Raw genomic sequence first — 11,496 nt, 5'->3', positions numbered from 1 at the left:
AAGAATCAATCAATGACTCTTGCCAAAGATGGCTGGAAATATCTTTTTTTATCTTAAGAGGGAGGAGTTACTGACTGGTCAAGGAAATACACAGATACACTTCTCACGGACGACATCCGCAGGACGCACCTGCACTTTTGCCTGGGAACCTACAATTCAGCACTTTGCCATAAGAAGAAGTTTCTTTACAAATCAATGTAGATTTGATTTTAGTTCTTGTCTAGCTATTGTACAGGTAACATTCGATTGCCTGTTCCGATAAAAATAGAATTTAAGTTTATTCAAAATTTGTATTTTTACAAAATACACATCTTTCTGGGACTGAAACGTAACAAACCTTACAAGATCTATTGTGTGTTTCCCCTTTCTTAGGGAGTTATAACAGAGTTCTTGATTCCTTAGCACAGTCTCAGGTAAAGGCCGGTATCTGAGAGCACCAGAAATAATCTGCATCTCGGCATCAATACGTACCAGTTTATGGCACGAACAGTTTGTGGCCTTTTTCCTCAGAATCTACATTTACCGTTGTTTCTCAGCTTCCAATCTGTGGTGTGTTCGTTGGGGAAGTGTGCTGTGAGAAACTATATATTTACAGTCGAAAATTGTTCTTACAAATATCAAGGGACAATTTTCAGTTTTCTCAGTTTAAAGTTCTAATTGGAGTTCTAGTAGAACTATATTGAAAATTGATTTGAAGCCAGCTCTGTCAATATTTCTTCACAACTTTAGAGCTGGAATGAAAAAATGGTTTTAATAACTTTAGTATGTATTCTTTGTTGAGTCAAATTGAACGAAAGTTTGATTTGGTTAAAAAAAACTGGCAGCTACCTGGAATTAGCTGACAGCTACTACTGGCTGGTCTACCTCGACCTGTAGGCTCAAACAGAAATGCACGTCAATTTTACAGTACTTGTTTCACAGAAGGTTCTTAAGCAAGCTTGCCAGGTCAGGGTAGACCTAAAGTCCCGTTCTTGATGATGGAGTATAACTCTGAAACTGGGCGACTAATGGGTGGTCTCCTTGGCCTGACAAGCTTTAAATAGAAAATTCGTACATAAAGAAGGGTTATGGCTGTAAAATGCTTTTCATTATATCCTCATGGCTATACAGCTTGCATGATGAGTTATAACTGAAGGAAGGTGGATACAATAGATATTTAAGGTCGTAGTTATTAACCTCCCCTCTCACTCCTTCTATATTGGCATTCCCTAAGTGGATACAAGATGAATTTAGTTTATAATATTTGCTCAGTAGTTGATTTTCAGTTCTTGAAAATTGACAGAATCTACATAAGTATTCCTAATCTAAAGTTAAAAAAAAAATACGTTAATTGTTTTTTTAGATGGTAACTTAATATATTTAGCTTCAGAGAATTAGTAGGGATAACTTAGGAGTCACTTCATTCAATTTTATATTTTGCATCAAACTACAACTATGGTCAAAAAACTGGTCTGATCTTTTTAAAGACGTAATAGATACCAAAACGTTTGGCACACCAGCAGTAACAAAAAGGATGAATAAATATTGCCGATTCTATCTATTCTATTGCTACTCGGGAATTGCTGTGTACGCGTTTATGTCCATTTGGTTAGCTTGGGTGAATTCATTTCATTACATTTTAATTAATGAATTATAGAGTGTTTCAAAACACATGTACCATCTCTCGTGGAGATTTCTCCACGTAAAATAAGATTTATTTTTCCTAACAGTTAATCAACATAGGTCCGATTCTGCCTTGTTTCATAGCTATAAGGTCTTAATTTATTCTTCCAAGGTACTTTTAGCGATTCGATTGTAATTTTGAGGGTAAAATTACTATAAGTGCTACATATTTTAATGCTAAAAAGTTAATGATAGATTCATCAGGGGGCGTGCATATGGGTTATTACTGGAATGTTTTCCTAAAAGAAGCATGTACGCCACTGACTTTTATCTAGCAAAATATTATTACTAAAAAAAAAAAAAAAAAAAAATTAAAGTTATTTTGGTATTTTGTCAGATTCGGCCTCCTTGATGAGATAAACGCAATTTTATTATTCACAATAATTAATAAAATTAAAATAAAAATGAAATTAATAAATATATATATATATATATATATATATATATAACATCGCATCCTCTCATCTTTACTAATAATAGCAAGGATACCATGGATTTCAACCAAATGGGACACCTGTACATTCATATATTTTCACCAATGTACAAAGGAATTAACACAGGGAATTACAACTTACAAGAAATATGTGGGACTGTAACACCTATATGGTGGCCCTCTCCTACAATCAATCCAATATCAAAATGATAGCTGAGTGATATGTTTAAATTTATTAATGGATAAAGGAGTTATTCAGCACATATCGATTTGTAGCAAATACTTTTTTACATCAGTTTTTCAGACTTTTTTATTTAATGAAATTGTTCCTTAAAGAGCAAAATGTAAAAGGAATTTCAGTGTACTACGTCCCTCCATCCGCTGTACTATGTTTTATTGGTTTGGAATGTGCTTCAATGTGACTGCAAAATCAGTCATCTCAATCCCGCTATTCAAGAGGGTTTCAGAATACCAGCAAAGGAATCAAGGAAACACAAATTGATAGTGTGCATTCTGTATCACCAACAAATCATAAGGTAATTACGTAGTCCGACGTAGTTGTGTAAAACAATGACACCAAAGAAAACAGTACTACATGTTCTAGTATATGACTTATGACTGCATGCTTTAATGTCTTAATTGAGTACGAGAAAACTCAGGAATATTTGAGCAATATGCACGTATTGTTAAGTTAACTACTTACTTTAAAGGCGTGGAATAATTGCCGTAAATTAGCCATAAATACACCATGCAAACGGAAAATTTGCCGCTCTTCGCTAAATATACACAACCAGAGCTTATAGGGAATCATCTATTATTTTCATAATATTTGAGATGTTTGAAAATTTTTGTGTTTATATGAACTCAGTCCTTACCAATGACTTTTAATGACAAATGAATCCATATAGTAGTAAAAAATAATAGGTTCCACAAAGATAAACAAAATGGAGTATTTTTGGTTTCCTAGAAACCAAAGTAGAGATTTAATATGGAAGAATTTTTAATGACCAAAGCAAAGGCAAAGAAAATTGATAATTTTAATATTCCTTGTTGCCACCTCTAGCCTTATGCAAGCTTCTATCTGCGCTGGCATGCTTCTTATTAGATTATCAATGTTGTCTTGGGGTATGTTTTCCCATTCAGCTAATGCTGCATCAATAAACTGTGCGAGATTTCCTGAATTGTCTCGAGAGGCTCTAACCCTTCTTTTGAACTAGTCCCACAAGTGTTCGATAGGGTTTAGATCTAGTGAACATGCAGGTCAGTTCAAAACTATGACACCTTCTGTTTCAAGACATTCTCTATCCACTCTGCTGGTATGGGGAGTGCACTATAGTACATGAAGTTAAAATTATCTCCATTTGCTGCTCTCTAAAGACTAACGATTGGTTCTAGCACCAAATCAACAGATCCCCGACCCCTTAAAGTTTGTGGAAGTGGTAACAATGGAGTGTTTTGCTCCTAGAATAATACCTCCCCAGAACATTACAGTTCCTCGTTTATATCTTGATACAGATTTGACAGCCTGAAGTCTCGCTCGTCTTTCTGGGGCTCTGAGAACCCCAATTCGATGGTTACCTGATCTTAGGCCAATTCTGGTATCATCCGAAAAAGAACATTTCGCCAATTTCATTTGTCCAGTGTTGATGTTGAAGGCCGAGATAACTGTGGGACCCTTAACTCTCTGCTACTGTAAAACCCTCGAGCACAAAGCCTTTTTCTTATGATTTCAACTGAAACGTTCACACTTGTAGCTGCCACAAGTTGTCTTTTTAGCTCTGGATGAGAAACATTGGGATTTATTCTAACAATTTGGTACACAAGGCGGTCTTTTTTTGACTACTTTGTCTGGGCCTATCCCTGTGTGTTCCTAATTCCAAGTATCTTGCATATATTTTCGATACAACACCCTGGGTAATGCCTACTATCTTTGCTACGTTGCTTTGGAGCATTCCTTTTTGGCTGAGAGCAATAATTCTTCCCCATTATACATCTGTTAATCCAACATAAGACATTTTTTATTTTTTTTCGATCGAATGAAAATACTGGACAATCGTGATTTTACTACTGAACACAAAATTCAAAAAGAAAATAAATCGTAGCAGCCGTTTGTTCTATTATCATGTTTATTTACAACAAAAGTTTTATCTTAAACTTGTATACCAATTTTTATCCTTGCAAGAAATTTAGACAGAAACAAAGAGCGATTCCATATAAGTTTGGTTGTGTGTATGTTAAATCGATGGTTGGCTAAGTTAATATTAAGTTAGCACAACCACTATTGGAAATCAGTGAAAGAACATAGTTAGAAATTTTCAGTATAGCATTTTCAGAATTGCTTTTCGCCATTCTTAGATGATACAATTAAAAAACATATTCTCCGATCAATCTCTATTCCCCTGCATCAAAAAATGTAAAGAGAACCAAGGTCATATATTAAGTTAGCACCACCGTTCCAGTAAACCTTAAGTTAAATGTCTGAATTAGGTGGAACAATTGCCGTAAAGTAGCCCTAAATTTGCCGTATTAGCGAAAATTTGCCGCTCTTGCTATGGTATGTTAAATCGATGGTTGTGTTAAGTTAATATTAAGTTAGTTAGCTAAGTTAATATTAAGTTAGTACAACTACCATTGGAAATCAGTGAAAGAACATAGGAAATTTTCAGTATAGCAGGAATTTACCGTTTTTCGCCATTCTTAGATACAATTAAAAAAATATTCTCCTGATCAATCTCTATCCCCCTGCATCAAAAAATGTAAAGAGAACCAAGGTCATATATTAAGTTAACACCACCATTCCAGTAAACCTTAAGTAAAATGTCTGAATCAGGTGGAACAATTGCCGTAAATTAGCCCTAAATTTGCCGTGACAGCGAAAAATTTGCCGCTCTTCCCTAAGTATGTTAAATCGATGGTTGTGCTAAGTTAATATTAAGTTAGCACAACCACTATTGGAAATCAGTGAAAGAACATAGTTAGGAAATTTTCAGTATAGCATTTTCAGAATTTACCGTTTTTCGCCATTCTTAGATACAATAAAAACATATTCCCTCCGATCATTCTCTATCCCCTGCATCAAAAAATGTAAGAGCACCATGGTCATATATTAAGTTAGCACCACCGTTCCAGTAAACCTTAAGTTAAATGTCTGAATTAGGTGGAACAATTGCCGTAAAGTAGCCCTAAATTTGCCGTAATAGCGAAAAATTTGCCGCTCTTTGCTAAGTATGTTAAATCGATGGTTGGCTAAGTTAATATTAAGTTAGCACAACCATCATTGGAAATCAGTGAAAGAACATAGGAAATTTTCAGTATAGCAGGAATTTACCGTTTTTCGCCATTCTTAGATACAATTAAAAAAAATATTCTCCGATCAATCTCTATCCCCTGCATCAAAAAATGTAAAGAGCACCAAGGTCATATATTAAGTTAACACCACCGTTCCAGTAAACCTTAAGTAAAATGTCTGAATTAGGTGGAACAATTGCCGTAAATTAGCCCTAAATTTGCCGTGACAGCGAAAAATTTGCTGCTCTTCGCTAAGTATGTTAAATCGATGGTTGTGCTAAGTTAATATTAAGTTAGCATAACCACCATTGGAAATCAATGAAAGAACATAGTTAGGAAATTTTTAGTATAGCAGGAATTTACCGTTTTTTGCCGTTCATAGATACAATTAAAAAAAATATCCTCCGATCAATCTCTATCCCCCTGCATCAAAAAATGTAAGAGCACCATGGTCATATATTAAGTTAGCACAACCGTTCCAGTAAACATTAAGTAAAATGTCTGGAATTAGGTGGAACAATTGCCATAAATTAGCTGAAAATAATTCATGCAAAACAAAAAAATTTGTTGCTCAATTATTTGTTTATAAAATCGATAATTTTAAATTAACGTAAAGACAACGCAGCAAATCAGGGCGATTTTTCTTAATAATCGCTAAATGGGATCAATAAGGACTTTTTAATATACTAGAAATATGCTGTAAACAAGCTACTTCAAAGCGAAAAATTCCCGCCCTTTTATTTGTTGATACAAAACCCAATAGTTCTATATTAGGTTTTTGGTTTGTGAATTTTTTTAATAATATGGGTCAATGGCAATGCACGTTTTGAAAATATTTTCAGCATACAGGGGACCAATGATATTTTCAAACCAAAGATCTATATTTTTAAACGGAATAATTATATATCTTTAGTTCAGTGGATCTGCTGCTAAATTTTCGTTCCAAAAATACCATAATGTCATATACTATACAGAGAGGTTTTTGAAATATATATTTTATATATAAAAGAACAAAAAGAGTAAACGGCTCGGCCCTCAACAACTCGTAACAGTATACACCAGTGTACACCGGTGCAGACACGCACACTCACACAACCACACCTAAACTAGTGTACACTGATGTAACTGCCTTCAGGCTTCATCAGTACGGTAAGGAATCAGGAAGCGATGAAACCGATCCCAAAAACACAAAATATGTGTATTGTGTTAATATGTGTATTTGTGTTATGAAATTATTGGGCAAACCTATTAGTAAGATAAGCCATGAAACATGGCTAAAAGATTCTATATTGACAGATTTGCTCATCTTTAGTAATTTCGCTTTAAAATAGTATATTCGCAAAAAGTTCAATATTACTTGAAAATACATGTATAATCTCAGTTTTGTAAAATCACATTAATTTCTATCAGTGTACATTCGTAAAATAACAGATAATATAGGTTCACAAAGACTCAGGATAAATGATATAAAATCCATCTTCAAATCTGCTCTTTAAATATCTCAGCTACAATAAAATTATCTTCTTGAACTCTGTAAATAGTTGAAATTGATCGATAAATATAAACCGGCATTAATAAATTTAATATATAATATTTATAAAGGTGTGTAATGTTTGGATATTTTGTGAATACTACACCTTATCTTTCGCAAATCATACTTCTAGTCAAAAAAATCATTTTAATCTTCTTCTTCTTTCTCAGCCTGGTTCCATCCAGTGTTGGATATAGGCCTCTTCTAGGTTTTTCCATGCTTCGCGATCTCTAGCCAATCTTATCCATTGTCTTCCCGCCACTGCCCTGACGTCATCGACCCATCTCTTTTTGGTCGGCCCACACTTTTTGTTGTTCCCCTAGGTCTCCATAGGATTACTTTTGGGGCCATCGGTCTAGATCCTGTCTTGCCACATGTCATATCCATTGCCACTTCAGACTTGCCACTCTTTTAACGACATCTATTAATTTTGTTTTTTTGATCGCATGTAAGTATTCCGTATTTTTCCCTAATGGTGACCCCCAACATGATTCTTTCCATGGCTCTTTGTGCTACTCGTAGTTGTTCTGTTGTTTTTCGAGTAATTGCTATAGTCTCTAAGCCATACGTAATCACAGGTAGAATGCAGCTGTCGTAAGCCTTTTCTTTAGGTTCATGGGCACCTTTTATCCTTGAAAATATCCCTCATATTTCCAAATGCTACCCATGCCAAATGGATCCTGGGTTTGATCTCCGTATTTTGGTTTTCCTTGCCCAGCTTGATTTTTAAGGACCTAAATATATATACTGGTCTATGTTTTCAATAATAACGTTGTCCACGGTAATGTTATGAATATTGTTGCTCATTATCTTGGTCTTCTTCAAGTTCATTTCAAGGCCAATTTTCTGGGATTGGTCATTTAGCCCATTTAGCATGGTGTTTAGTTCTTGAATGTCGGTGCTCAGCAAGACAATAACGTCTGCGAACCTCAGATGGCTAAGGTATACCCCATCGATGTTTAGACCTCTATTTTCATATTCTAATATCTTGAAGACATTTTCCAGTGCCAGTGTAAATAACTTGGGAGATGGTGTCTCCTTGTCTTACGCCCTTGCCGAGTAGTATTTTTCTGTTTTGAGGTCATCATCTAATTTAACTTGAAGGTTGCACTATCATAGATATTTTTATTAATGTAATAATATCTGGAATCAATTCTCGCGTCCTCCATTGGCAGCTAGAAATGACCAGATTTCGATGCTGTCAAAGGCTTTTTGGTAGTCTACGAAGGCCAAATGTAGAGGTATATTGTATTCTGTTGTTTTTTCAATGACTGTTTTAATTGTTTGTAGATGATCGATGGTACTAAAACCTTTTCGAAAGCCTGCCTGTTCTATTGGCTGATAGGAATCTAGTTTCGTAGACAGTCGGTTGTTGATAATCCTAGTGAAGAGCTTGTATAGATGCGAGAGAAGGCTTATTCGTCTATAATTTAACAATACTTTCACGGCATCCACTAATTGTTTTCCGCCCATCTTCAGCATTTCAGGTGTAATACGATCTTCTCCTGGGCTTTTGTCATTTTTTATTTGTTGAAGTGCGTATTTAATTTCTGTGGTTGATATTTCTGGCATATCTTCTGATCCTACGTTTGTGATGTGTTTTTGTACTCTATCTTTTTTTTTGGTATAATAGACTGATAAAGTTGTTCGTAGAATTTGTGAATTTCATTTCTAATTTCATGTTTGTCTGTTGTTATAGTGCCATGGGTGTTTCTTATTATTTTTTGTTTTCCGCGCATTTGCTTGCGTCTTAACACTTTCATGCTTCTATTGTTTTCAATTGTTTCCAAAATTTGGCTTCTCTTATAATCCCTTAGATCTTTTCTAATTTCTCTTTTAGTTGTTTTATTTAAGGTGTCATATTCTAGGGCATCTCTGTCAGTCTTTCTTCTTTCCCTTATTAGTTTTGTCGTTTCTGGTTTTAACTTAGTTTCCGAAGGGTGTTTCATTTTACTACATATTTTCTTTGTTGCTGTAGTTATGCTCTGCTTTAGATTATTGAGAATGTCGTTGGGGTCTTGATCACTGAGTGTTTGTGGCTTTAGTCTCTTTTCAAGCTCTTTTTGATAGGTTTCCTGATTTAGTTGTAGAGCGTCCCTTGTAGGAAACATTGATCTGGTAATTAATTTTCTCCTTTCTATATTAGTATAGATTTGTATTTTGGCGCGTACTAATCTGTGGTCACTTCCTGTATGAAAACGGTTTAACACATCGACATATTTACAGATTGTATTCTTGTTGGTGAGAATAAAGTCTATTTGATTTTTTACTCGTCCGTCTGAACTCCGCCATGTCCATTTTTTCTTAGTTTGTTTTTGATAAAAAGTATTCATACAGTATAATTTTTCGTTGTTGAGAAAGTTTACAAGCATGTCTCCTCTGTCGTTCCGTTCCCCGAGACCAAAGTTTCCTATATAGTTTGTATCACCCGGTTGCTTCTTCCCTATCTTGGCGTTAAAGTCTCCAGTTATGATTACGTAATGTGTATTTTCAAGGTTCCTAGCCCGGCTAATGTCTTCATATAATTCCTCGATCAATTCACTGCTCGCTGAGCTTGTAGGTGCATAGCAGTGTATCAGCTCGATACTGTATCTTTGGTTTAAGCGTATTATTAGATATATCACTCTATTTTATACTGAATGGTATTTAGTGACGAGGTGTTTGAATTTGTTGTTTACAATAAAAGCTACTCCTTCTTGGCTATGATTTGTTTCTGAGTTGTTTTGAAACAGATCGTGTCCAGAATTTAGAGTTGTCATTTTTTCTCCTTGCAACCTTGTTTCGCATAGGCCTACTATGTCCCAATTAATATTTCCCAGTTCTTGTTCAAATTCTTCCAAGTGGTCATTTGTTCTCATCGTTCTAATATTATAAGTGGCAATGGATATAATCTGTGTCCGTTTTCGTTTGTTGTAGTTTGTCGATTTCTTGCCTCCTCCAGAATCCGTGAGGCTGCCCGAATTTGTAGCGGGATGGGATTCTGAGACTTGAGCTCTACCCATCTGGGGTAATCTTGTTTTTGATTTCGACTCTAGCATGGTTCTAAGAAGGTAAATGGCAGTTAAAACGCCCCGCTTGCCGACCGTGTTGGCGAGTATTATCTCAGCCGCCCACTATGGATACAGACGCTGTTTGCAGCCGCTCACTTTGAGTCAGACGCTGCATGCTATGGACTTCCTTAGCTTCACCTTCATCACTTCGAGACCTTACCGGCATGGGTGGCCCTACCAGTAGCTACGCTACCGCCGGCATTGCTCCCTGGATATTGAAGGTTACTGAGCCCTCCCACCACGAGAAGGTGAAAGTCCTGGGAAGGAGTTTTAATCTAGGTCGTATTATTTGGAGAAAATAGTCCACAAAATTGTGGAAAAACTAATAATGTTTGTTCAGTTTTTTTATATTGATAAATAATTAAAAAATTAATATTACTGTTTTCTCCTCTTTTTGCAGATTGAATCAGAGGATGTGCACATTAATGACTGAAATGCTTGGCCAGATATCGTTCGTTGGAGCTATTGTAATAAGTTGTATAGGAAATGTGATAGTGAAGGTTGGTGATGTATTCAAATATTAAACCTATACTCCGGATTCATCAATTGGCCGAAATAAATAGTACTGAAATAATCGTCCATTTGAGTACTATATATGCTCAAACTATGCTCTATTTATATATACGTACTATATTTCTATATAAAAAGTGTTTTGGTGTATTGTGGTGATTTAGTGTTGTTATTTTGCTTTATAGTAGCAGTTACAGAGCGATAACCACGCGACTACGTAGTAGAATAGTAGCAGCTGCTACCTAGTGACTTCATAGTACCGAAATGGTAGTGGCAACATTAGTCAGTGGAACCACTCATTACACTACCCGGTTACTCTAAATTTTTCCCCATTTTAGTAACGGCTACCTAGCTGATACGTAGCGATTACGTAGCTGCAGATCGTAGCGGTTACCTTGGTGGTCACTATTGTAGTTCCCGGAACGTTCCCGCGACTATGTGTTGCTTGGGTTACGCGTAACGTCTTTTCGGAAATTTTATTAACATTTGTAGTTGTCAGAACACAATGAGACGCCCAGTTCGAGTTCTTCTTCACTTAATTTGTACTTACAGTTGGGGGTTGGAACCTTTGGTGTTACACAGCAAAATAAAACACTAAATCACCACAATACACCAAAACATTTTTATTTTTACACTGGACGCGCGTTTCGCTAACCATGTTAGCATCATCTGAATATTAAGTCAGTTAGTTTTAATCATCTGCTGATGATGCTAACATGGTCAGCGAAACGCGCGTCCAGTGTAAAAGTAAAAGTGTTTTGGTGTATTGTGGTGATTTAGTGTTTTATTTTGGTTAATTTTTACTACCCGAAACAACGTTACATCACACAAACTTCGTACCTAATGTGTGTAAAGTGTTTTATAGTTTCAACATCTGCATAGCAAAAAACTAAAATACTTAAATATCATGATAAAGCCGCGATTTCAATATGCGATCAACATGGACTGTAACTGGGACGGCGTGAAATACATAGCGAAAATTTCTTATTTCTGCCGTAGAGTGCGCTGCGATCGGAATTTTT

This window comes from Sitophilus oryzae, unplaced genomic scaffold (genome assembly GCF_002938485.1).
Source record: "Sitophilus oryzae breed Bouriz unplaced genomic scaffold, Soryzae_2.0 scaffold_803_pilon_pilon, whole genome shotgun sequence".
Taxonomy (NCBI): Eukaryota; Metazoa; Arthropoda; class Insecta; order Coleoptera; family Curculionidae; genus Sitophilus; species Sitophilus oryzae.
Note: the sequence above shows the minus strand (reverse complement) of the source record.